This window comes from Hippichthys cyanospilos, chromosome 19, assembly GCF_059441005.1.
Source record: "Hippichthys cyanospilos isolate Australia breed blue-spotted pipefish chromosome 19, RoL_Hcya_1.0, whole genome shotgun sequence".
Classification (NCBI taxonomy): Eukaryota; Metazoa; Chordata; class Actinopteri; order Syngnathiformes; family Syngnathidae; genus Hippichthys; species Hippichthys cyanospilos.
The window spans coordinates 13,711,579-13,735,087 of record NC_142387.1 but is presented as its reverse complement, the minus strand read 5'-3'; the positions used below and the strand labels follow the sequence as shown (position 1 = coordinate 13,735,087).

Genomic DNA, 23,509 nt, shown 5'->3' with positions numbered 1-23,509 from the left:
CGAAACTTTCAAAGTCGAGGTGCGGCCGGCCCGCGGGGAGTATTTGGAAGGCCGAGGCCGGCCGCTCCCGAAGCTTTCCGCGCCCGCGGGTCCAGGTATGCGCAGCGCACGGGAGCACACCGCGCGCGGCTAATGCGCATCTGTCGGACCCCATTAGCTTTAGCGTTAGCTGCCCCCCGCTCCATCGGCGGGGATTTCCGCCCGGCTGCACGCCGGTCCGCGAAAGTGAGAACGGGTATGGCAACCGAGCGGACGGAGCTCATGTGGCAGACTCCCCTCGGCCAAAACAAGACGGCGCAGCTGACTCGCCGACGCTTTTCACAAACCTGATTGGACATGAGAAGATAGGGGGTGTCCAACCTGCTTCTCGTGAGCCAGAATGGGACCGGTGATCACCCCTGTATTTTTATTCCGCACCTTCAACGAGCGGCCTTGTTGAAAAGCGTTTTTAAAATATTAGGCGCACCGCATTATAAGGCACATAGAAGAGAAGCTACAATTTTGGGTGGGTTTGCGTTATACATCCACTAGAGGGAGCTGCGCTTAACGGAACGTCAACAAAACGAGACAGTCAAAGTTTATTAATAATAGACAATCAGAAATTAAGAATAAAAAGGATTTGCGGAAAGCGACGGTTGCTAATTTTGCCTACTGTATGTCACGCCGATGAAAACAGGATTCGATGCCTGACACGGATGCGCTTCAACAAAAGAAAGGCGACTTGATATAAAATGCTGCGCCGCCTTTCGCGCTGTCAAAAATACACTCAGTGAAAATGAACATCTTTGCTAGAAATATTTCAGGACATTGTGAATATTGCAAAATGTCAGTCATCAGCTCCAGTTGAAAAGAGACTCCTTTTTTTTTTGGGGGGGGGGACTTTTTTTTTTTTAATTTATATATCTGAGATGTCAGCAACTGTCTAAAACGTCACAAAATAACGTCAAACAACATTGTACAAGAGTCTAACACAATTTAGCAATAATAAATATGTTAAATGTTTAGTATGTATTTGAAGTACTCGGTGACAATTCACAATTTAAAAAAAAAAGCCGGAGTGCACGACTTACTTCCTGTACCAATTAATTTATTCTTACTTTGAAAAATTTACAGTGTTGGATTTTCCGCACTATAAGGTTAATTTGAATATAAGGTGCACCGATGAATGGCCTATTTTAAAACTGTTTTTATAGATAAGGCACACCGCATTATAAGGCTTATAGAATAGAAGCGGCTCACTGCATTATAAGGCACATAGAATAGAAGCTACAGTAGCGGCTGGGCTTGCAACATGCATCCCAGATAAAAGGAACGTCAACAAAACAATCAGATAAATCAGTCAAACTTTTCAATCAGAAATGACAAAGCATACACATGGTCATTTTTTACGAAAAAAAAAGCCTTACTCTACACGGAAAACAAAAATTTTAAAAAGCTGTACGCATGGCCGTTTCTTGCGAAAAAAAAAAAGCCTTCCAACACTTGGTCATTTTTTTCCAAAACGAAGGAAAAAAAAAAAAGTCTTACTATACATGTTTGTTTTTTGAGGAAAAAAACCGTGGTCGAATTTTGCAAAAAAAAAAAATCACCTTACTACGCACGGTCAAGGAGCGCGTCCGTATTTGGCGGCCGTTATCCCACGGGCGCGGCGACGCCTTCCCCTCGGCCGACGAAAGAGTTTTGGAGCCAGACGTCGAAGTTCCCGCCGAGCGGAACAAAAGGCGGGCAAACAAAGCGGCCCGGCGGAGGCCGGCGGAGCCTCGGCGCCGCCCGACCTGATTGGATATTTTCTCATTCATTAGCTTAGCTATAATCGGCGGCGGCCTCCGAGAGCAATAAGCAATTACGCCGTGTTTATCCCCACGACTCCCACAGAACTAATCTGCTCTCCGCAGCCGGCGCCGGAAATAATGAAATTAATTACCGCCATGAATGCGACCGGCGCGCAAAGGTAGAAACGTAATTATCCGTATTGCCGCCTTTCTCCCCTGTCGCTCGGGATAAATGTTACCTTTTTGGTCTCGCCGGTGACCTCGGCCGAGCCGGGGAGCCGCTCTTGAAATTTCCGGACGGGCGATGGCGGCGAAAGCGGGTCGCCGCTTTGCAAAGCAAATCCGGATAAAAAACCTTCGCCGTACGTATTCAAAGGACATTACGGGAAATGGATCATCATTTACTCAAAACGGCTCTCCCGACTGACCGCTTCTCGTAACGACGAGGCACCCGGCACAAAGTCACGCCGGGAAACACGCCATTTTGGTGCGGGACTGGCCTAGCGTTCGATTTCCAAGAATTCGAACCCAATAATGGGTCACAAAGGACCGACCGAGTTTTCGGGTCACTTTCAGGGTCGTTTTGCACAAAACAACCTAAAAACTGGCTGCTCCAAATTCAGTAGTAAGTTATTTCATGTTGCAATTCATTTGCTCTTACTTTGAAAAGAAAAGCAAACTGTTCTTATTGATGTTATGGAGTTAAAATTGTGCCACTCATGACAACTTGTGTCAGTATAAAACAACGAAATAAAAGCATACAATGTTTCTCAAACAGGTCTCTGTATCACAAATTAGCGGGAGGTTCCTTGATGTTGAAATTCATTTGCTCTTACTTTGTAAAGGAAAACTGCTCTTATTCGCATTGGGGAGTTACATATACGTCAATATAAAGCTTCAAAATATCAAGGCATACACAAACCAGTCACTATAATCACAATATAGGAGTAAGTCGCTTCATTTTGCAATTCATTTGCTCTTAGTTTGAAAAGAAAACCAACCCGTTCGTTTTCATATTATGTTAAAATTGCGCCCCTAATAACAATGTGTGTCAATATTAAGCATACCTTTTGCAAAGGAGTCACTATAACACAATTTAGAAATGGCTTCATGTTCCAATTCATTTGCTCTGGGTTTGAAAGGAACCATAACCTGTTCTTATTCATTTCATGGCGCTAAAACTGTGCCCCTAACGACAACGTGAGACGGTATTGAGCTCAACAAAACAGGCGTGCATTTTTCAAATGTGTCACTATAACACAATTCAACAGTAAGTTGCTTCATGTTCCTATTCGTTTGCTCTTCATTTGAAAACAAACACACTGTGCTAATTAATACGCATTTCTAGGATGGGCCGATACCCGCTGAAAAATCTCACGCGCCCCCTGAAGTGCCTTCAAGTTCCCCATTTTGGAGGCACTGTACCAGATCAGACGCGTGACGCTAAACTGCACAACCGTTGCATTTCTGTCAATTCGCCGCGCGGCACGGTATTGACCACTTCTGGAGGGGGCTTCGACGAGCACTCGTTAGCCCGCCGACGCGCCTCCGCAAACGCCGCCAATCGTTGGACGGACCGATGCGCAAGGCCCGACAGCTGCAGCGCGAGGCGCGAGCTGGAACGGCGAGTCGCGCCTTCCGCGCCGTAACGTCAAGTTCCATACAGCCTTTCCGCATCCCGCTCGGGTTTCGGAGCCGCGGGGAACCGAATCTTCCTTTCAGGACTCGACAGCATCGCGCGGGCACCTTGCCGCTTAGCGCACGCATTTTGATATCTCGGGCTGATTATTATGAAAGTCTGAGTCACGCCAAGCTGAAACTCCCGCTGAGAAGCTCGCAGGCATCGCGGCAGTTAATCGAAAGTGCGAAACGCTACGCATGAATAGAAGACGTCTGCAGCATGCGCCGCTAACATGTAATTAGCTTTAATGGAGAGCGCGCCGAATAACCGGTGAGCGTATTTTCTCAGCACGACTCAAATTGGTCTGGTTTGTTTGTGTGCGCGCCAAAAAATGGATGCGGCGCCGTACACCTTTCAGGTGCAAAGCCGCGGCGCTTTTGTTCGCCGGCCTGCTCGTCACCGCAATTGATCCGCAATCCCCCGTTCGGCTTTGCTATCGATTTAGCCGCACGGGCGTTTGACTGGCAGCGAAAGCGCTAACGTTTTTAGCCCCCAGCTGAAAAGTTAGGGCGACCGGAAAACGCGAGTTCTCGGAAAAGAAAGCGCGTTTTCCTCAAAATAAATGCGGAACGTTTTTGAATCAACAAAATTATATATTTTAAGGTTTTAGATTGCAATTTGATGATATTTTAAAGTTGAATATTTAATTGAAACATAATTACATACTTTTCAACTCTTGAATCGTCTTGGCATTGATATAGACAGTAATCGAGAGGTGTTTTTTTTTCCCCGTTATTCAAATAGTACTTTCCACAAATAATCTTTATTCTTCATTTTTGATTGTCTGTGGATAAAGTTTGACTGACTGATCTGATTTTGTTGCCTTTAGCGCAGCACCCTCTAGTGCACAGGTGTCAAACTCAAGGCCCTGGGCCCAGAACCGGCCCGCCACATCATTTTATGTGGCCCCCCAAATGCTGATTTGATTTCAAGTTTCTAGCTAAACTTGCAGATTGTCTTCAAAACTAACAATTTTCTGTTCCCGATCTATATTTTGAACAATTTTTATCGGCATCTGTTTTCAAAACTACGTAAACCAGCAAAAACGGTGTTTATTAGACACGTTTTTTTTTATTTTTAAGTCCTAAATTTCCAGTATTTTAGAGAAATTAAAGAGGGTACGTTAAAATTGAAGCTTTTTTAGACTATTTTTAGATTTATTCTGCCCCTCTAACAGACACTATAAGTACAATGTGGCCCACGATAAAAATCAGTTAGGTGTCGAACTAGTGGATGCATGTTGCAACCCCTGCCACTATTGTAGCTTCTATTCTATGCGCCTTATATACGGAAACCCTTTTTAACCCTTTCACTACCAATCTTTTTGGCAGTCAGGTCCATGATTACGTACCAAAAATACAAGCTTGCTTAATGCAATGTAAGCGCATTGAGCTTCGTCCAAGATGGGCTCCAGCGCTTCTCAACAGCTGCAAAACAACGTGGCATTTTTGAGACTAACAATGAAGCCGCTAGGAGCCGCCAACCCCGTCCCCAGATAAGATCACATTTAGGGCCCTCACAATGGGGAAATTTGCAACACGGGCCGCAATATCATTTTATGGCGTTTTCGCTCGGTGACGGCGCCCCTTATTTACACGCAATTTCCCGTTTTTCAATCCGCCGCTGTGGGAAAAGCAATATGATAACGCCGGCTAAGTCGTAATAATACTAATAGCGCGGTGAGAGCATCTGTCCCATCCATCAACGGGACTAATAAGCCTCCCCCTCGCCCGCTTCCTTTTCCTCTGCCGCGTGGTGATAAACACGCGTTGAGGCACGCAGACTTCCCCGCGCCGATACCATCGACCCGCTGACAGATTGCGCCGCCCACCCCTCGCCCTACGTCTGAACCCCGCACACCTCTGGGATGAATTACGGGCGGCTCGCAAGTGCCAACAATTAGCTAAATAGGTTGAAGATTGATCTACGAAGAGCTAAGTGGGGGGATCGACTGTCTGTTGAGGTAAATAGAAAAGACGGCGTGTTGACGGAATTAAAAAGTCAGTCGAGGCGCGCCGCATAAACGTCTTCGTTTCAAACGGGGGCCCCCCAACAAAAGCAAACTGTCGCCGATCCCGCGTGAGAGCAGCTAAAGTGAAAATAATGTCATTTCATAGAATATTCATGCGCTTATCAAACTGATAAGCAGATTGAGGACATTTGCAGCCATAAATAAATCGAGACCCTTATGAACAAAAAAAAAAAAAAAAAAACTATCCACGCATCTCATCATCACCATTAGGGCGACAATGACACTTGGCAACCCAGGTGCACGGCAGTAAAGTTGATTTAACGATGACTTTCGCGTCCGCGAAGGATAAAAGCGCAACGCGGCTCGTTTCCAAGCCGGCGCAGTTCCACAAGTCGCCACCTGGTGCCTACGCACCCCAAAACTTCCAAGACCTCCCTTTCAGATGGACATGGAGCCATTTACCGTGTTACATCACAAGTATTTGACATCAAAGTCAAAGATGACACTAGGGAGCTGAAATTTCACTCAGATGCTAACATTCCAAAGTTCACCAAGGCACGACCACTTCGCACTTGCATGAACGTGCTTAAGTCACTTAGCTTAAATAGTGTCAGAATGATGAGGAAAACAATGACCAAAAATGGTCAAAATGTTGCACGAGGGTTAAAAAGACGCAGTACTGTCTGGCGGCCTGCGGGGGGCGTGGCGAGCAGGTGGCAGAGGCGTGGACGGGGACGTTGCTAACGGCGGAAGATGAATGAAGACGTTAAACACGGGGCTCGCGTAGCCGTCGTGAGATAATGATCGATTGTGGACAGACCTATGTGAAAAAAAAACAAAAAAAACACGGCAAGTCAGCCATTTTGTTTCAGAGAAGCCATTTCCAGCAGGGCTTCAAAAACAGCGTGAACATTTTACAGACCAGAGGTTCTCAAATGGGGACACGTAAAGGCACTTCAGAGGGTATGTGGGGGGGTATCAGCAAATATTTTACACTTTTTAAAGTCACGTTCAATTTCCTTTTCGAATGAAGAGCAAAGGAATTGGAAAATGATGCAACCTCTCGCATAATGGTGACTCTTTTGCCGAACACTTGTGTCAAATTTCAAAAGGCTTCGCATTGTCGTTTGTCACAAATTTTCAAAGAGATTCTATCTTCTGGAGCTGATGAAACATAATTGACAAGAGCTCATGTAGTTCCAACCTTTTAAATATCTGACATGGATGGCAGTGCACTTTTTCGCTTTGCCTTTCCGTCGCGAGGTTCTTACAGGAATTTGACACTAACCCAACCTTAACCCGAATACGAGTGCGTGCAGGCATTGAAAAAAACTGGCGACGCGGTCTGATATCACGCCGTCACATCTTAAAAGACGGAATAAGTTTAGGTTCCAAAGCCCGAGGACACTCTGGCATCATCTTACGGTTCCCATCTCAGCGTGACATTCATTCATCACCGTGGACGCAACTTTCTCAGCCGCAACGTGAGCCGTACTCCATTGTCGGCGGGTGGACCCTTTTGTTCCTCGCCGAAGAATAATCCCACGCGCCGTCGTCAACAAGAAACGTGACGACTCCCGTCATGTTTTCCCGTCCTCGCAAGGAGGGACGGGAAGTCGTTTGTCTTTACGATGTCACGCCACGTGAGCGTCCCCGTCTTCAAGGTTAACCTTATAATGAAAAAGAACGGAGAATATTCGGAGGAAGGAGACATACATCGCGCGCGCGGTCAATTCAGCCGTTCATGCTTGAGTCTTCAAAGTGTCTTCAAAGCGCGGAAGGACGGCCGCTTGGCTAAACGTCCCGTTTCTGACTCTATTTCGTCAGTATGGCGAGCTGAAAGTCGCAACGACAACCCTGTCAAGAGGTACAAATGACTTTTTGAATAACGTCCGCGCCGCTTGGATCAACTTATTCCGGCAAGAAGGGACAACGACCGTACGTAAGCTGAGCTTTTCTGTCCACGAGCAAACAGGAAAAGTTGGCGCTCGTAAATCAAAGTACAGTACTGTTTACCATACTGCTATATCGGCAGTATATAGCACAGGTGTAGAACGCCAGTCCTCGAGGGCCGGTATCCTACATGTTTTCAAACCCTTTCCCTCAAAAACACCGGATTCAAATGATTGGGATCATTTCGAGGCTCCTGCAGAGCTTGCTAATGAGCTACTTATTTGAATCAGGTGTGTTGGGGAAAGAAAACCGGAAAACACGCAGGATGCCGGCCCTCGAGGACTGGAGTTCCACACCTATGGTATATAGAATCATTACCTCCCGCAACTCGCCAGCAATGTTTGTGAACAACAGAAGTTTGTGTTGACGCCCCAAAACCACCGGGTGGCGCTAGCGGCCAACTTATGACAACTTATGAAAGCCTTTCAATGACTTCGATGATTGGCTTAGCCTGGACTCCCATAAGTCTTCAAAAGTCACAATTCTCCAAATTCATCCATCCATCCGTTTTCTATAGCCGCCTATCCGCACAGGGGTCGCAGGCGCCTATCTCAGCTGGCTTCGGGGGACACCCTCAGCCAATTGCAGGGCACACAGAGACAACAAACATTCACGCACCCAAGGACAATTTAGTATATCCATTTCACCTGCCGTGCATGTTTTCGGGGAGTGGGAGGAAGCCGGAGTGCCCGGAGAGAACCCGCGCGGGCTCGGGGAGAACATGCAAACTCCACGCAGGAAGGCCGGAGGCAGGTGGATTTGAACCGGGACCTTCGAACTGCGAGGCGGACGTGCTATTCATATTTCAAATTCATAAATATCGAAATATACAGCGTCGTTACTTTTGCTATGATTGCATTTTGAACATTTTTGAACATAACGAAGGACATATTTACGTGTAGGGCTGATGCAACATTTTCAGGGGTTGGAAGTAAATACATATTTCTATTTGAGGATGTGAGGAGTCTTTCAAAGTCAGTCCAAATTGGGAGATGATGAGGCCAGGATAATAAAAAACAACATCCCACTTTGAAAATACCGGCAATTTCGCAACCCGGGTCATAATTGCTTTGTCCGCATAACGGAAACGTGACGATTTGTAGTCCCGTCGGTTTCCCCCGGCGCGGCGCGCGGGAAGCGGAGCCGAAGATACGGCGTCTCGATGGGCACTCGCGGCCGGTGAATAATTGAAAGGCGGGATGGTTTTCCAGGTGACATCAGTTGGATGCGCGAGTCCGCTTCCAATGTTTGGAGAGCGCCGGCTTTGGGCCTCCGCGCTTCAGTAGGCGGACATGCTCCTTAAATAGGCCGACGGGTCAAACGCTCGCCTCGCGGACCCGCAGGCATGGAGGCCAATTACGCGCGTTCTGCTCTGCACAAACACCTCGCCGCGTCCGCCGGGAGGAACGCCGTCCTCTTGTTTAAACAGGGGAAATGTGTTTGCTGTGCGGAAGGTGTGGGCGGACAGATTTGTATTTTTCTTTTCTTTTTTTCGTCCTCCTGCGCTCCTCATCAGTCTCATCCACTCTGACAAGGTTCCCGGTGAGTCTGTTGGCAAGGCTTTCTGCACGGGCTACAAAGAAGACGCGGAAATCAATGAGGTTTAGATAAGCTGGCTATCAATCCTGACATCTTCTCTTCATCTTCTCCTTCGCTCCGCAACAGAACAAACACGCGCCTGGCAGACATTGCGCTTTGTCTTGCTGCTTGTACGCATCACATCAGAGCGTGTCCAGGAGGAGGCGGGCGGGGGGGGGCGAAGGGGATTGTGGGAAATTCTGCAGGCCGTGATCTAAAACTTTTTTGGAAAGAATTCAAACGAAATGCGCAGCTTAACTCATTCAACCCCAAAGATACATTTTTTTCTTGCGGTTTTTTTAAGGGACCAAACTTACTGTGTATTATTAAATGCTTGGCGAAAGAAAGTCGTGAAAATGTCAATTCAATCAAGCCATTAATTTGGGTCAATATCAATTGAAGCCGCGCTGTCCTTCCTCACTACAAAACGCGATACCAACGGCGGCCAGAGGCGGCGCCAAAAGCCTAAGGTCGAGCCGAGCAAAGCGCAAATGAATCGAGTGTCTGCCAGGTCTTAAACTCCGGTTAGGGCTTCTGACGTAACATTGGAGAAGGATACACGGAGAGTTTTTGCAAGCCAAGCAGCTGTTGTTGTTGCAAGGCTACGTCCCGCTAAGTTCCGTCTGAAAGTCAAGGGCGAAACGCCGTCCAATCAGGTTAGCGTCTAAGGCTGTCTGGTTTATTTACTCCCTCATCCGTGCTTGAAGCAGAGTTTAATTTATGTCATCTTGTCATTGTGTCCATTCAGTCAGTCCTCTAGTGTTGCCTTCTCCGAAGGAGGAGGAGCCCGAGTACCGGCTCCTGGCAGACAGTGAAAGAAGCTCTGTTCCCACAAAAAAAAAATAAAAATACTCGGGGGGTCGGCACCAGCGGCAGGAATGACATAGCGGGAGGAACACAAAGTTAGATAATGGGCCGGAGGGTGTTCCATCTGCTCGTCGCCTGAGGTTCACGACCTGGGTGACATTCTGGACTCTGGCTCTCTTTTATCTTGCACATAGAGGCTATTCAAAAATATCTCAGCGGGCTTCAATCCCTGACCTCCGAAAAGGCCCCGTGGCGTTTCCTCTCTCTGAACTTCTCTAAGAAGCTGCAATGGATTCGACACGGATATAATGTGATTTATTGACGGTAGAAAGAAAGGTAAATGATAAACGTTTGGCGCCGTACGCCGCCGTTTCAAGCGGGATATTCCAATTGGTCAATATGACCATATGAGAAGAAATGCCTCCTCGCAGATGTATACACGTTCTCCAAATAGTTCTGAAAGTCGAATTTTGTAAAAAGGCTTGACAATGAGCACTGTCGGCTTTTGAGGAAATCGCAGGCCTTCAGGCGAGCCCGGTGCGGAAAATACGGTAGGTCCATTATCACCGGTTTCTGTCAGATGGTCCCGAAGGCCTCGGAGCCCGTCGACTGGTCGTCGGAGGTTAAACACCAAGCTGTTATCGGATTTGCTGAGGTGGGATCAAGTTGTCAGAAGGGACCTAATCACTCCGTCGCAGCGCTCGCCGCCAAATGTCACGGCTCCGCCTCCTCGTCCGATCCTTGGCGGCGTTCCCTCCCGGAGAGCGTCCCCCTCCCGTGACCCCGCGCGACGTCCTCCAGGTGCGCCTCTCCGAGCGCGTCGACGCGAATCACGCGGCTGGAGCGGCAAACGCGACGGAGCGCCCGCTGAGCGCCGGCTGCGTCTCTGTTTGTTTGCGTGCGTGAAATCGGGATTGGGAATGTTTGGGCTTCCACTTGGCTCGCTGATAACGTCGTACTGTGACGGAGGAAGGTGTTTATTTCCGCGCTTTCCTCCCGTGTAACCTGAAATCTCCCGGCGCAGATCAAAAAGCGCAGCGTTCGTCTTTCGCTTTGTCCCGCTTATTGCGCCGGGAGAATCCACCGTGAAGAACCGTCCCGCCAGGAGAGGGGGAGGCAAGGCTGGGACTTTTTTTTTCAAGCTGATGATCCTGAGAGCGTTACGGATTCCACAGAAAGTATTTGCCGGATACAATGTCCTCCACTGTCATGGGGCATTACGTGTTGGTGCAGCAAATTGATTTTATTTTTAAATTAGGATTGTGCGGGGCTGCACTTAAGACCATCTTTATTGAGTCCGAGTTAAGTCAGAGTCATTAGGATCAGGGTCCGAGTCAAGTCGGAGTCGCTAAGGTCGGAGTCCAAGTCAAGTTGGAGTCACAAAGGCACTCGCAGTCAGATGAATTCATGACAGTTTTGATCATCTGAAAAACGTTATTTCAAGTATCTTTAGAAGGATCAAATTATTTTTCAGGAATAAAAAGACATTTTGCCAGTCCAAGACAAATCTGAGTCCAACACCGGGGAGTCAAGTCCAGGATGGCCAAAACAAAAACATGTTTGAGTATGGACTTGAGTACTACAGCCCTGGATTGGATGGAAACATCCTTGATTGGTCCCCAGTCCATCGTTGGACATATTTAAACAAAGATTTTCACCTGTGGACAATTTTGTGTCATCTAAACTTAATGCGTTTGTTCTTGTGATATTGGAAAAAGCTGGAATACCGGCGCAAAACCCACAGGGGTATGAAAAGAACATGCACAGAGAAAAGCCGGTGCCATGTTTTGGACCCTGAACTTTAGCTTCATCTGAAGTTGGGGGGCAGTTTCTTAGCTCGTTTTCATCAGCATTATTGTGACGCGGAGTCCTAAGAAGGTTCCAACCTTTTTGAAATGCATACCAGGATCCGCGCATCGGTTTTTTGTTGTTTTACGTCCTCATTAGCATTATTCCGAGTTTTTTTTTTGTTCCTTCCTGCAGCATCTCCGCAGTGAAAGGCGACAGGTTGTCCTTTGAAAGGGGGACTCTCATTAAGTCTCAACAATGAACCTTTGTCTGGCTTCTCTCGCATTGTTGTCTTGGTTTTCTTTTTCTAGCCGAGCGCTCGCAAGCGCACGATCCCGACCGCCGCGCAGGTCACATCTTCCCGCCGGCCTTCGTTAATTCACCTTAATCCGCGCGAGACTCTGCGCAGGAGACGAAACTGATTGCTCACCGGAGACCCCGTTTTCTTTTTCGGGGCTGGGGAGTCAATTAAAAAACTTAAATAGGCAAAGTTTGCAAAAAGTTAGCGTGTTAATTGCAAAGGCTTTCTGTTATTTTCCAAAGAATTTCCCGGGCGGTGTAATCACCTCGCTAATATGCGCGGCCTTTTATCCCGACAGTCACATTAATCAAGTGGCGCTGCTGAGCGAGAGCGGATGATTGGGACAATAAGTGGTGCGTGTCATCCAAACAGCCATTAAGTGTTTGGACGATACACCTTCATTACGAAGCCAACCGGGCCTCCGGGCGGTTTGACAAAGACTCCGCCCACTCCATCCGCCGCACAAAAGTCAGGGGACGAAAGTTCTGGGATGCGGTACTCAAGTCGACACGTTTTGATTTTTTTTTTGTCGTCCGGGACTTGACTAAGACTCCCTGGCATTTGACTCTGACTTGTCTCTGAGAATTAAGATGCCACTTTAAAAGAAACTCGAAATAAGGTTTTTACGATAATCAAAATACCCAACGCTTCGGCGGATCCGAAAAGTCATGTCAGCTAATTCCTGGGTGTAACAATTTGGTTTTATCACCCATGGGGAACTGGACATAAAGGTCTTAAAATACAGATTCCGTGAAAGACCATTTCTGCCACATGCCGCACCGTGTCAGTTTTGTACTCGTAAAAATCTTAAGGTTTACTCTTGACATCATACTTGGACTTCAAGTTGAAGCTGAACTGGGATCTGGTGGACTAGGATTTGACTCGGACCTTTGTGACTCTGAGTTGACTTGGAGTTTTGAGGCTGAGTTGACTTGGACTCGGACCTTTGAGGCTCTGACTTGACCTATACTCGGTGGTTTCCCACTCAAACTTGACTTGGAACTTTGTGACTTTTGAGTTGACTTGGGACTGAGTCTTTGTGATTCTGACCTGGCTTGGACTTAGACCTTTGAGGCTCTGACTTGACCTATACTTGTTGGTTTCTGACACAAACTTGATTGGATTGGGATCTTTGCGACTGAGTTGACTTGGACTCATACCTTTGCGATTCCGACTTGACCTGGACTGGAACTTTGTGACTCTGACTGGACATGTACACTGTAGTTTCTGACTCAAACTTGACTTGGACTCCACAGACATCAACCTGGCTGAAGTCACCAAGAATTATTTTCCTTCCATATGATCCTCCGCCCCTTTGCTTCATTAAATCCACAAGATGAGTGAAGAGTTGCGGCGGGAAGACTCAAGTCTGCCTTAAGCATCTGACACGTCCTGGTCGAGTCTGGTGACTGGTGCTGGAGCCAACTTCCCAAACACCTGCGGTTTGGTTCCTCTTCCTCAACATAGTTTTCCTTCAATCAGCCTCGGAACCTCTGACCCGCCACATTTGCGGGCTAAAAATTATAACGCGGGGATAAACTCGCCAGTGGAAAAAAAGACGGCGGATTAAACCGGTCCCTCCGGCTGAAAATTGGCCGGCGAGGGAAACAAAGGGCGGCCACGGGGGTTGATGGGAGCTATTCGTCAGGGAAGATTGAGGAGGCATCGCGGAGATGGCCCGCATCTCCATAAATCATGTTGACAATTGACTTGAACCGCAAGTCCGCCGTAAACAACCGGCGCATGTAGGACGCCCCCCCCCCCCCCCGACTCAGTCTTGTCCCGCAGACTCAAAGAAAACGACAAGCCGGCGCGCGGCGTACGACCCGCAACCTTAGCCGCGCTCTCAATTAAAGAGAAAAAGGGAAATGGCCTTTTTCTCGTCGTCTCACGAAGCGCCACTTATCTCCGCAAACGCTACGCTTTGTTCGAGGGCTTGATGACTAAATCTCTTTGATTTCCTACACCTGGGCCATCCGATGCCAGGCTTTCACAAAACGCGGAGAATAATTTTGACGGAGGGAGCAATTGGTTGGAGTTGGGCCGCGCGCTTTTCTGTCTTTGCGTCTTTCTGTGCCCGGCGTTATGGGAAGAGGCCACCCCGAGGGTGGCGGCCGATTTCAAGCATTTTGACGCGTCTTCCAAGACGTTGTGAAAGACTACGTGGACATCGGTGGTACCGTATGAAAGATTGGATTTGATTCTTTACCCAGAGAAAGAAAAGTAAGATTCGACTTTGTTCTGTTCTGTAAAAAATGCGAATTCCAACTGCGTGCGAATGATTGAAAATTGATTTCCCATCTAAGGAAAGCATCGTAGCGCTAGCTAGCGTTGGCGAGCGGCGGGGCACGGGCGCTTTCGGGGGCTCGGCGTGAGACCTTCGCTCGGCTTCCGCCAGATGTTGACTCAGATGACAAATTTTGACAAATCCACCACCCCGCACCCGGCGGGCTTCCGCTTTGCTTTGTGTCGCACGCCAAGCGCTTGAACGCCACACACAAAACAACACGTCAGCGAATTAAATAAAAAAATGAAAAACAAGAAAGATGTATGCAAGAGTCGGGATTAATGTCAGATGTCTAAATCCGGAGAATTCCTTTTCCATCAGTGCCTCTCGACCTTTTTTTCAAAGATTTACCGGAAAGTAACCCCTAAGCAAACAATTTTTTAACAGAGAGAAGAAAAAAAAGACCTCAACGATTGCTGTGCCATCTGTGTTGATTTATTAAACTTTGGGACTACATTTGTAGGGCTATTTCCAAACGCAACTCCAGAAGATAAATCGCACACCGCCATCTGTTTTGCCGAAAAAATGGCATCACTAATGATAGTCTGCATCAAACTTCACGACTCAAAAGCCTTTGCTGCAGAAAGAAGTCGCTAGAAGACAATTTAGCAATAAGGTGCTTGAGGTTCCAATTAATTTGCTCTTTTTTTGAAAGAAAAATCAACTGCTCTTGTGGCATGTTTTTTTAACGTGAAATTAGATTTGCAGATACCTGCAGAAACCCAGTTCCAATTTCACATATTCCTTCTTGAGGAACACTGTTCAAAACCAGTGATTCACAAACCTCTCAAAGTCGTATCTTTTCTCTTTTTTTTTTTTTTTTGGTAAGTACCCCTGAGCAGAAAATTGCATCAGTAATATCAAAGCATATTTGTATAAAAGTTTACAAAGCAAAGGCGTACAATAATTCGCAAAGGAGTTGCTAGGACATTTAGAAATAGGATGTTTTATATTCCAATAAATTTGCTCTTAATCCGAAAAGAAAACTCCACTAGTTCCGTCACCGCATCTAAATTAAATTTGCTGATACCTGTAAAAACCCTGGTAAAATCTCATAACCGCCTAGTGCCCCAGCCAGCACACAATTATTCATTTGTTCATTTTAATAAACTGTCAACCCAGGGGGTCCAGAAAAATCAATAACTCTTTCTATAAACCAACAAAACGTGATTGGACTTTTTCAGAAACACGAATGAAAACAAAGACGGAAACATAAAATCAGCAAAAGTTAAAAGCAGTGAGTTATTATTCCATTTTCTGGCACCAGCATCTTCAAAAGCGCTTTTAATGAGCGCGGCGGATAGAAAGACTGATGGCTTGTCACATCAGATATAAGAGTGTCTCCTCAAGTCAACACTGGCGAGACAGATGCAAATTCAGACTGACAAATCAAAACTACCGTATTTTCCGTACTATAAGGCGCATCGGATTATGAAGCGCACCTTTATTGAACGGCCTATTTTAGAACTGTTTTCATATATAGGGCGCATCGCATTATAAGGCACCTGGAATAGAAGCTACAGCAGCAGATGCGTTATGCGGCCACTAGATGGAGGTAACATCAACAAAACGATAAGAATAAAGATGATTTGTGGACAGTACCATCTGAAGAATGGGGAATAAAATGTCTCCTGATTACACGAAAAGACTGTTCAGGAGACCAATCAAGAGTTTAAAAGAATGTCATTATGATTCAATTAAATATTAAACAATTGTGTTTGATCAAATTGCAAACAAAATCATTCGAATAGAGTGGGGAAAAAGGTTTGAAAATTTTTTGCTGTTTTTGCGCCTTGTCCTCATATAAATTGCTTCAGAATTGGAGCGTATGTATCAAAATTTCAAACGGTGTTTTCAAAAATGTAATTGTAAAAATTCAATGTATAACTGAAATGCAGCGGTGCATATGGAATAATTAACATGGTGATTAATTTTTTTTTTTTTTCGCAGGTTACGCGCCGAACTATCAGGCGCACTGTCAGCTTTTGACAAATTTGAAGGTTTTCGGGTGCGCCTTATAGTGCGGTATATTCAAATAACGATTGTGTCGGTCCATAGCAGATCAGGAGGAAAAAAAGCTAGCCGTCTGAAAGCCAACTTTCTCAGGTGTCCCTCAGCTGCAAATGATGCGGATGATTAATGTTGTATGAGCCCCCTGCGAAAAGGCGCGCTCGTGCGTGCATTTGATGTTTTCCGTGTGCTAAGTGCATCGCCGTCAATGCGATAGCCGCACGTCAGCGCTCCAGGAGCAAAGCGAGCGGTGGGAACTGGTCCAGAGGTCGTCTTTTATAGACGGACAAAGCAAACGCGTGTGGGACGGACGGCTCGTACGCGTGCGTTCCGGTCCAGGACCAAGGACAAGTTGCAAGGTACAAGTTGAGGCAAAGTGAGGGGTCAGTTGGGGCCCGAGGCAGGAATGATCTCGGGCCCGAGACAAATCATTCCCCCTTGTGCGGTATCGTGTCCATTTTTGGGACAAATCCTTCCACATTCTACTGGCGGTATTTCCGCCAAGGCATGGCACACTCCCGGTGGTGTGATAACTAAGTGTAACTTTGACCCGATGTCACGGCCTGGGTGAAATTTCAGCTCCCCGGTGTCTTCTTTCAATCCTTTCCCTCTGACGTGAAATTCCGTGGATGCAAAGACCAAAGGATCGGACCACAACGTGGATAATTTGCAGGTTCAATTTAAAGGTGAATGACACTTTTAAAACATGATTGCCACTAGACTATACGGAGGCCACTAGATGGCGCCCTAACAAGGCCTAAAAGCTGAAATGATATCAAATGTAAAAACTGACCGTTCGTGCCAAATACATTTTCATGTAGTTAGGCACAGTATAGTTAATCAACCGTTTAATTATATATTTACCTATATTTATCGAACCTATAATTTTCCAATGTACTTTTTCTTACAAAACAAGAATGTATTCAGTGGGATAAAAAGATTTATAAAAAATTCTTACAAATGAAAAAATACATTTTGAGACAAATTTTGAGAGTAAAACAAGGGCCGGATGATTGAACGGATTGGACCCGGTGTGGGCCCTACCGCCACGTTCAACCCCTTTCACTACGTAATAGGAGTCAAAGATCCAGAACGAGCGGGGCGGCTTTTAACTCATTCACTGCCATGGACGGCTACAGATGCGAAAGACCCAGTTGACCCGGTCGGGACGCGCAGAGTCGCCAACGAGCGAGCGCCGTGGACGACTCCATAAAGACTTGTTCTTTCTACGTACGTCCTTGACGAAATGAAGGGAAGCAGGAAGTGAATCAATGGCAATTAATTGAGCGGCGGCGGTCCCGGTGTCTCTTACTGGATGTAATTACTTGATGTAATAGACGGAGGGAGGCGCGCTGATTGCTTTCTTCAAGCCCGACGTCGCGGCCCGTTGCGGCAGCTGCTTCATTCAAATGGAAACCGGCAAACGCGCATCGGCCTTTGAGGGCTTTGTACCCTCTTGATCCGAATAAGGACCTCGCAAAAAATATGAAAAAAAGAAAACATGGCAGGGGTCTGTCCGGGAGGCCAAACACGGCGTATGAAAGCTTCTCATTCCTCACCAAAGCACCTGCGTGTTCTCTTCAAGCGCCTTTGTTATTTTTTTATTTATTTTCCGGCTTGAGCCGGAGTTGCAACACGGGCCCGGAGGTAAGTTGATCCATTCTCAGCCTTCAAAGCTTGCGCGCAAAGCGTGAGCGTTGTGGAAAAAGCGCACAAAATCCCGGCGCGGCGCTTCATCATCTTGCTCGACGAGCCCCCCCGAGCCTGTTTGCTTCGCCATCGCCATGACGACGTGCGCCACGCCGCGCCGGGTGTCCCATATCAAAAGGGCCGCGAAAGAAAGACGGGAGTTACACGACGGGTGGAAAAACCCGTTACTTGATGTTTGACCGTTCTCCCGCGGCGCTACCTTGACAAATGAGCTTTGTTTACAACGGTGGTGTCAAAACTGCGGCCCGGGGGCCATTTGCGGCCCGCTATCCGCATTTTAGCTGCATTTACTTACAATGCTACGCGGTATTTTTCCCCATTCTTTAGATGGTACTTTGCACAAATCTTTTTATTCTTTACTTCTGATTGCCTATTAAAAAGGTTTGACTGACTTATCTTATGTATGTGAAAACGCTTTCAAAATGTGCAATTCGTTGAAAGTGTGCCTTATTGTGCAGAAAATACGGTAATACAATTCGACTGACATATGATAGTTTTCTTGCTATTCCCTTTAGCGCAGCTTCATTTAGTGGATGTATAACGCAACCCCAGCCACTAGTGCAGCTTCTGTTCTATGCACCTTATAATGCAGTGCGCCCTATATATAAAACATATTTACAAGGCACCATTCGTTGAAGGTACACCTTATAATAAAATGCGGTATGTAAATACATCGTTGACCAAACACAAGCCTAAAGTATCAACCTATGCAGCCGATAACAACAAAATTCCTAACACATCCGACTCTTAAGTCAGCATAGATATTTTAAACTAACTGGAATTAAAATGTGCAAAAACATTCACAAACAAGTCACCGGGAGAACATGCAGACTCCACACCAAAGTCTAAATCTCAACCCAGAACTTCAGAACTGTAAAACCCGCATGCTAAACAAGGTCACACAGCGCTGCCATGTAAAGGTTCTTTTGATGCAGATTTTTTTTTTTTAAATCACTCTCCGAAATAACCACATTAGTAATGGAGGTTCTCTCCATAAAAACCAGGTTTGAGGTATTGACCTAGTCTGACCCCAAACACTCTGAAATATTAAAGTGAGGAATCTGTGTACAGTAGGTGACGAGCGCAATGACCCCGCGCCGCTGAATGAAACTCCGGATTAATATTCCGCACGGGAAAGTGTTGATGCAACAACGGCATCACTGGACCGAGTCAGTCCGGCACAGTGGGGGGGTTTGGTCGGGGTCATGAATCGACCGCACAATGAAATCTTTCTCTTCGGCGGCGGCGGACTTGGCAGAGCCGCCTTGTGTCTCAGAGGCAGAAAAATAGAAATTCTGATGTCCCCCGCGGCTGCCGTGGTTACCGAGCTCCCCCATCAACCGCCAGCCCCCAACCCACGGACGAATTCTCATTAGTCACTTTCTCCAACTGCTCACCTTGTGACAAGATCAGCAAAAACAAGACCGCGTTACCTTTTGAAAAGTGGACGCTCAACTTCTCGCCTCGTTCCTCTCGGAAACGTTCGCCGCGACAGGCGCCTCCTCCTCCCTTCGCCGTCGCTCCTAAAAACGAGATTGGAAGTCAATTTCGGGGGAAGACGCACACTTCCTCTCGCCGACTCGCCTCCGCCTGCACTGACTGCCTTCCCGGCGCTCCTCATCCTCCTCCTGCCCTCATCCTCCCTCCCCCTTCCCTCCTCCTCCTCGCGTAACCCTGCCGCCGCTCGCCTCATGAATGTTTAGACACGCCGATTGCGGCTGAAATTAACTCGCGGGATTGGAGATTGCTTCACTCCCGACTCACTTTCTCCCACTTTTGGAATTGTTCTCGAAGCTCCCCTTCACCCCCGCGTCACGGCGGATGCGACCCCGGCGATAGGCGCAATCGCGCCTCGGCGGGGTGACTGATTGCTTTATCGGGCCGCTCGCCGCACACCGCCTTGAGGAAATGAACAAACATGAACATTAAAGAGGAATATGCTTGATAAATAAGTAAATGTTTACTACTAGCCGTCCTCAGATGAATCATTTATGGTCGGCAAATGAGTCAAGCCGCTGAACAAATTGAATCATTAGGCGCCAAATCACGAGCAAAAATTTTTCACGTCAAGTCTATACGGTCTCTTTGTTATCAGAGGATCTTTACTGAGCCGATCTAGATATTCAGGCCTTCGAAACGCTTTTATCTCAAAGAGATCACTCATTTTTGGCACCACCTCAGAGGGAGCACCAACTTTCGGCGCCGGGATTGTCATTACCTGCAGTACAAGGCAACAAAAATTCGACTTAACGAGTTCCGACCGTCCGAGATACATTCAACACAATTTACTGACAGGGAAAGACGGCATGACCCGACGGTGAAGATTAGGACCAGCGGCACCGATTAAAGGTGGGCGACCAACAGTTTTCAGGCCACCTGATAGGGGGAGAAAGGAAAGATTGTCGTATCTTGAGAACTCCTTGTCCTCCAGGGGAAGAAGTCCCAATAGAGATTTGTTACGGCCGATAAATGTGATCGAACTCGAGCTGGTAGCATGAGACTCTGAATGAATCCTTCGATGCGAGCCATCAGCTTTTCCATAATGGCAAACGTTCTTCTTGAGGATTCAAGAACCGGATCAAGTTTGTGGTTCAGGTCACGTGGTCTGAGTCTGAGCGTTGGTCATGCATGCAAAATGGGTCTGGAGCCTCTCCTCCAATCCAGCGACACTCTCAATGTTTCCATGCAGCAGAAATCCGATAAAGAGGATCCCTGTGATCAAGGATCCACTGATGTAGATGTCCTCCATGTCCTCTACGGATAAAACAGACGTAAAAACCGCACTCCGCTTGTTCCATGGATCGTCGGCCTATCCAGCGGACGGGCGCGACGGCTCCCCCTTATCGTCCGTCTCGTCAAAAAAATGTTGCCGATTGAGTCGAGAGCCCAGCTGAGCAACTCCAAGTCCCGTTTGGATGAATTCCGTACAACGAGTAAAGTACGAAGCCATTATTTATTCAGATGGAGGCGTGGATGGAGGCGTGGGATGAACTCCACAAATCTCTCTTGACATGGATTTAAGATATCTTCTGTTCACTTTGGAACACAGTTGATTGGGCTTACTTGACACCGGGAAGATAGGTGATGTGTTTTCACAAAGTATCGGTATGGCCTAACAATTACAGCAGTTTGAATGTTGCCAAATTGAAATCCCTCAAGCGCGTTGAAAGTTTGGACACGTTCATTTTTTAACGGCGCGCGTTGCCCGCAAATCCCTTCTTTTACATACACTTTCGATATAATTCGAATCTTTTGGGGGTGAAAGTTGAGACCTCGAGGAGGTCGTTTTCGTAGCAATCCCAGAACGCACGTGTCGAAAATTCGTATTTTCCTCAATAGCGCAAAACTAATCTCAGCGACGCAGGCGCGCTTTTGTGAAAAGGCATCACAAATATTTGACTGTCGGGGAACCTGCGCTACGCCAGATTTGTCGTTTCCCAAGGACACTTGAAACCATCATCAAATTTTGACGTTAGGCTAATTTGGCTCTACGCTCTGAGGAGCTTTCAGGCATGACGAGGCCCTCCGGAATGCCAACGTTTCCATAAAGGAAGCTGGAGTAGGCGTCCGCAAATAAAGCCCGTGTTCCCGCAAGGTAGCGGGGAGCTTCTTAGTGGCGCGTGTCCAGCGTCTCGTGTTGTACGGCGTTGTCTCCATTGTTCTGGAAAAAGCTCCCCGGAGTCGCTCTCAGGGCGTGTTCGCGATGCGCCGTTGGCTTCCAGGCTCCGCGCCAACGCCACAAAGCAACACCACGCGGGTCAAAATGGATGCGGGACTGACTTTTCGCACACTTTTCGGACTCGCGCGCAAAAATTTGGCCATCGGTGTATTGTTACCCTTGACAATGAAAACAAGGCCTTCTTCTTCTCTTCCTCCTTCTCCTCCTTCTCCTTTCTCTTCTTTTTCTTCTCCTCTTCCATCTTCTTCTCCTCCTCCTTCCTATTCTCCTCTTCTCCTGCTCCTTTTTCTTCTACTCCTCCTTCTTCCTCTCCTCTTCCTCCCTCTTCTTCCTCATTCTCTTCTTCTTTCTCTTCTTGTTCTTCTCCTCCTTCCTCTTGTTCTTCTCTTCTTCTTCTCCTTCTCCCTTTTATTCCTTGTCTTCATCTTGTATTTTCTTCTCTACCTCCTCATTCTTCTCCTCCTTCTCCTTTCTTGTACTTTTTCTCCTATTTCATTTCCTTCCTCTTCTTCATCTTTTTCTTCTTCATCTTGTTCTCATCCTTCCTCTTCTTCCTCATTCTCTTCTTTTTTCTCTTCTTGTTCTTCTCCTCCTTCCTCTTGTTCTTCTCTTCTTCAACTTCTCCTCCTTCTCCCTTTTATTCCTTGTCTGCATCTTGTATTTTCTTCTCTACCTCCTCATTCTTCTCCTTCTCCTTTCTCCTTTCTTGTACTTTTTCTCCTACTTCATTTCCTTCCTCTTCTTCTTCATCTTTTTCTTCTTCATCTTGTTCTCGTCCTTCCTCTTCTTCTATTACTTCTTCTGCTTACCCTCCTCCTTCTTTGTCTTCTTCTACTACTACTCCTTTTTCTTCTCTTTTTTCCTGCTTCTCCTCCTTCTTCTACATCTTCTCCTCAAGCTTCCTCTTCTTCTTCATCTATTTCTTCATTTGTTAATCTTTGTTCTTTCTCTTCTTCTTCTCCTACTGCGCCTCTTCCTCTTTTTCTTCTTCTCCTCCTCCTCCTTCCTCCTCTTCTTCTTAAGGCATGATGTTAAAATGTTGCGTATCGATTATGCGTGCTCTCATGTTGATTTTAATGGGCTGCCTGGCAGCTGGTGGACGGGGTGCATCAAGAATAAAAAGGAATTAAGCGCAAAGAAGAATCCAATGCGCTCTTTAAGCGGGCTTCCATTGTAGCCGACGCCGCAATCAGCTTGAAGCGCCACGCCGATCGATATACACAAAACAAGACCGCCGACAATCAAGGCTCACGCTCGTGGGTTTTTTTTTTTTCTTCCTTCACTGTTGTTTGACAAAAATATAACAAGTGTGAAATGTTGGCGAGTGCGAGCAACGCAGCTGGAGGACATCGGCGGGATTATGTTAACAAGGCGGCCATCTGCATGTTGGCAAACCTTTCTTCGCACTCAAAGCAAGCCAAGTGGATCACCAGACTGGATTTCTTTTTCCAAGCCTGATGTTTTGAAAAAAAAAGAAAAGAAAACAGATTGGGGGGGGGGGACTCTCCGGACTGGACTTGATTCCCGTGATGCTTTGTGGCCAGACTAGCTTTCACGCAGCCAGCCGGCGAGCCATTGATTTCTGGGCTTTAGCCTCAGGAGATGAGACAGTTTGCATGTTTGGCCTCCAGGTGCTATAAATCACATCGATCAGCCGCCATAATAAGGCCATGCCGACGCATCCCCCGCAGGGGCTTGAGAAAACAATTAGACGAAGCATCAAGGAGGCCGAAAGGCTTCGTGACGCCGGAGAAGCACCAAAACATTCATTATCATTCCCTCTTTTTCATTCACGTGTCACAAAATGCTATTCGCGGCAACACGTTTGGAATAACCTTTTCAAAAAACTTCCTCATTAGCATCATCGCATGCTACCTTCGTATTATTATTTTTGTTAACGTCAAAATCTGCTTTTGTCCTCATTAGTCAATTTGATGACATTTAGTTGCGATGTACCCTATTTCTCCGAGC

General features: G+C 46.9%; 1 protein-coding gene across 1 annotated transcript in view; it reads right to left on the bottom strand.

Annotated features, from left to right (window-relative positions):
• The window catches only part of LOC148408040 (cadherin-20-like), a 43,428-nt gene extending 23,971 nt beyond the window's left edge, over positions 1–19,457 (bottom strand). Inside the window, exon 1 of the mRNA XM_088402254.1 lies at positions 19,293–19,457. The gene's annotated coding sequence lies outside the window, so the exon portion shown is untranslated. The remainder of the gene's footprint in view (positions 1–19,292) is intronic.
• Positions 19,458–23,509: the final 4,052 nt, after the last annotated feature.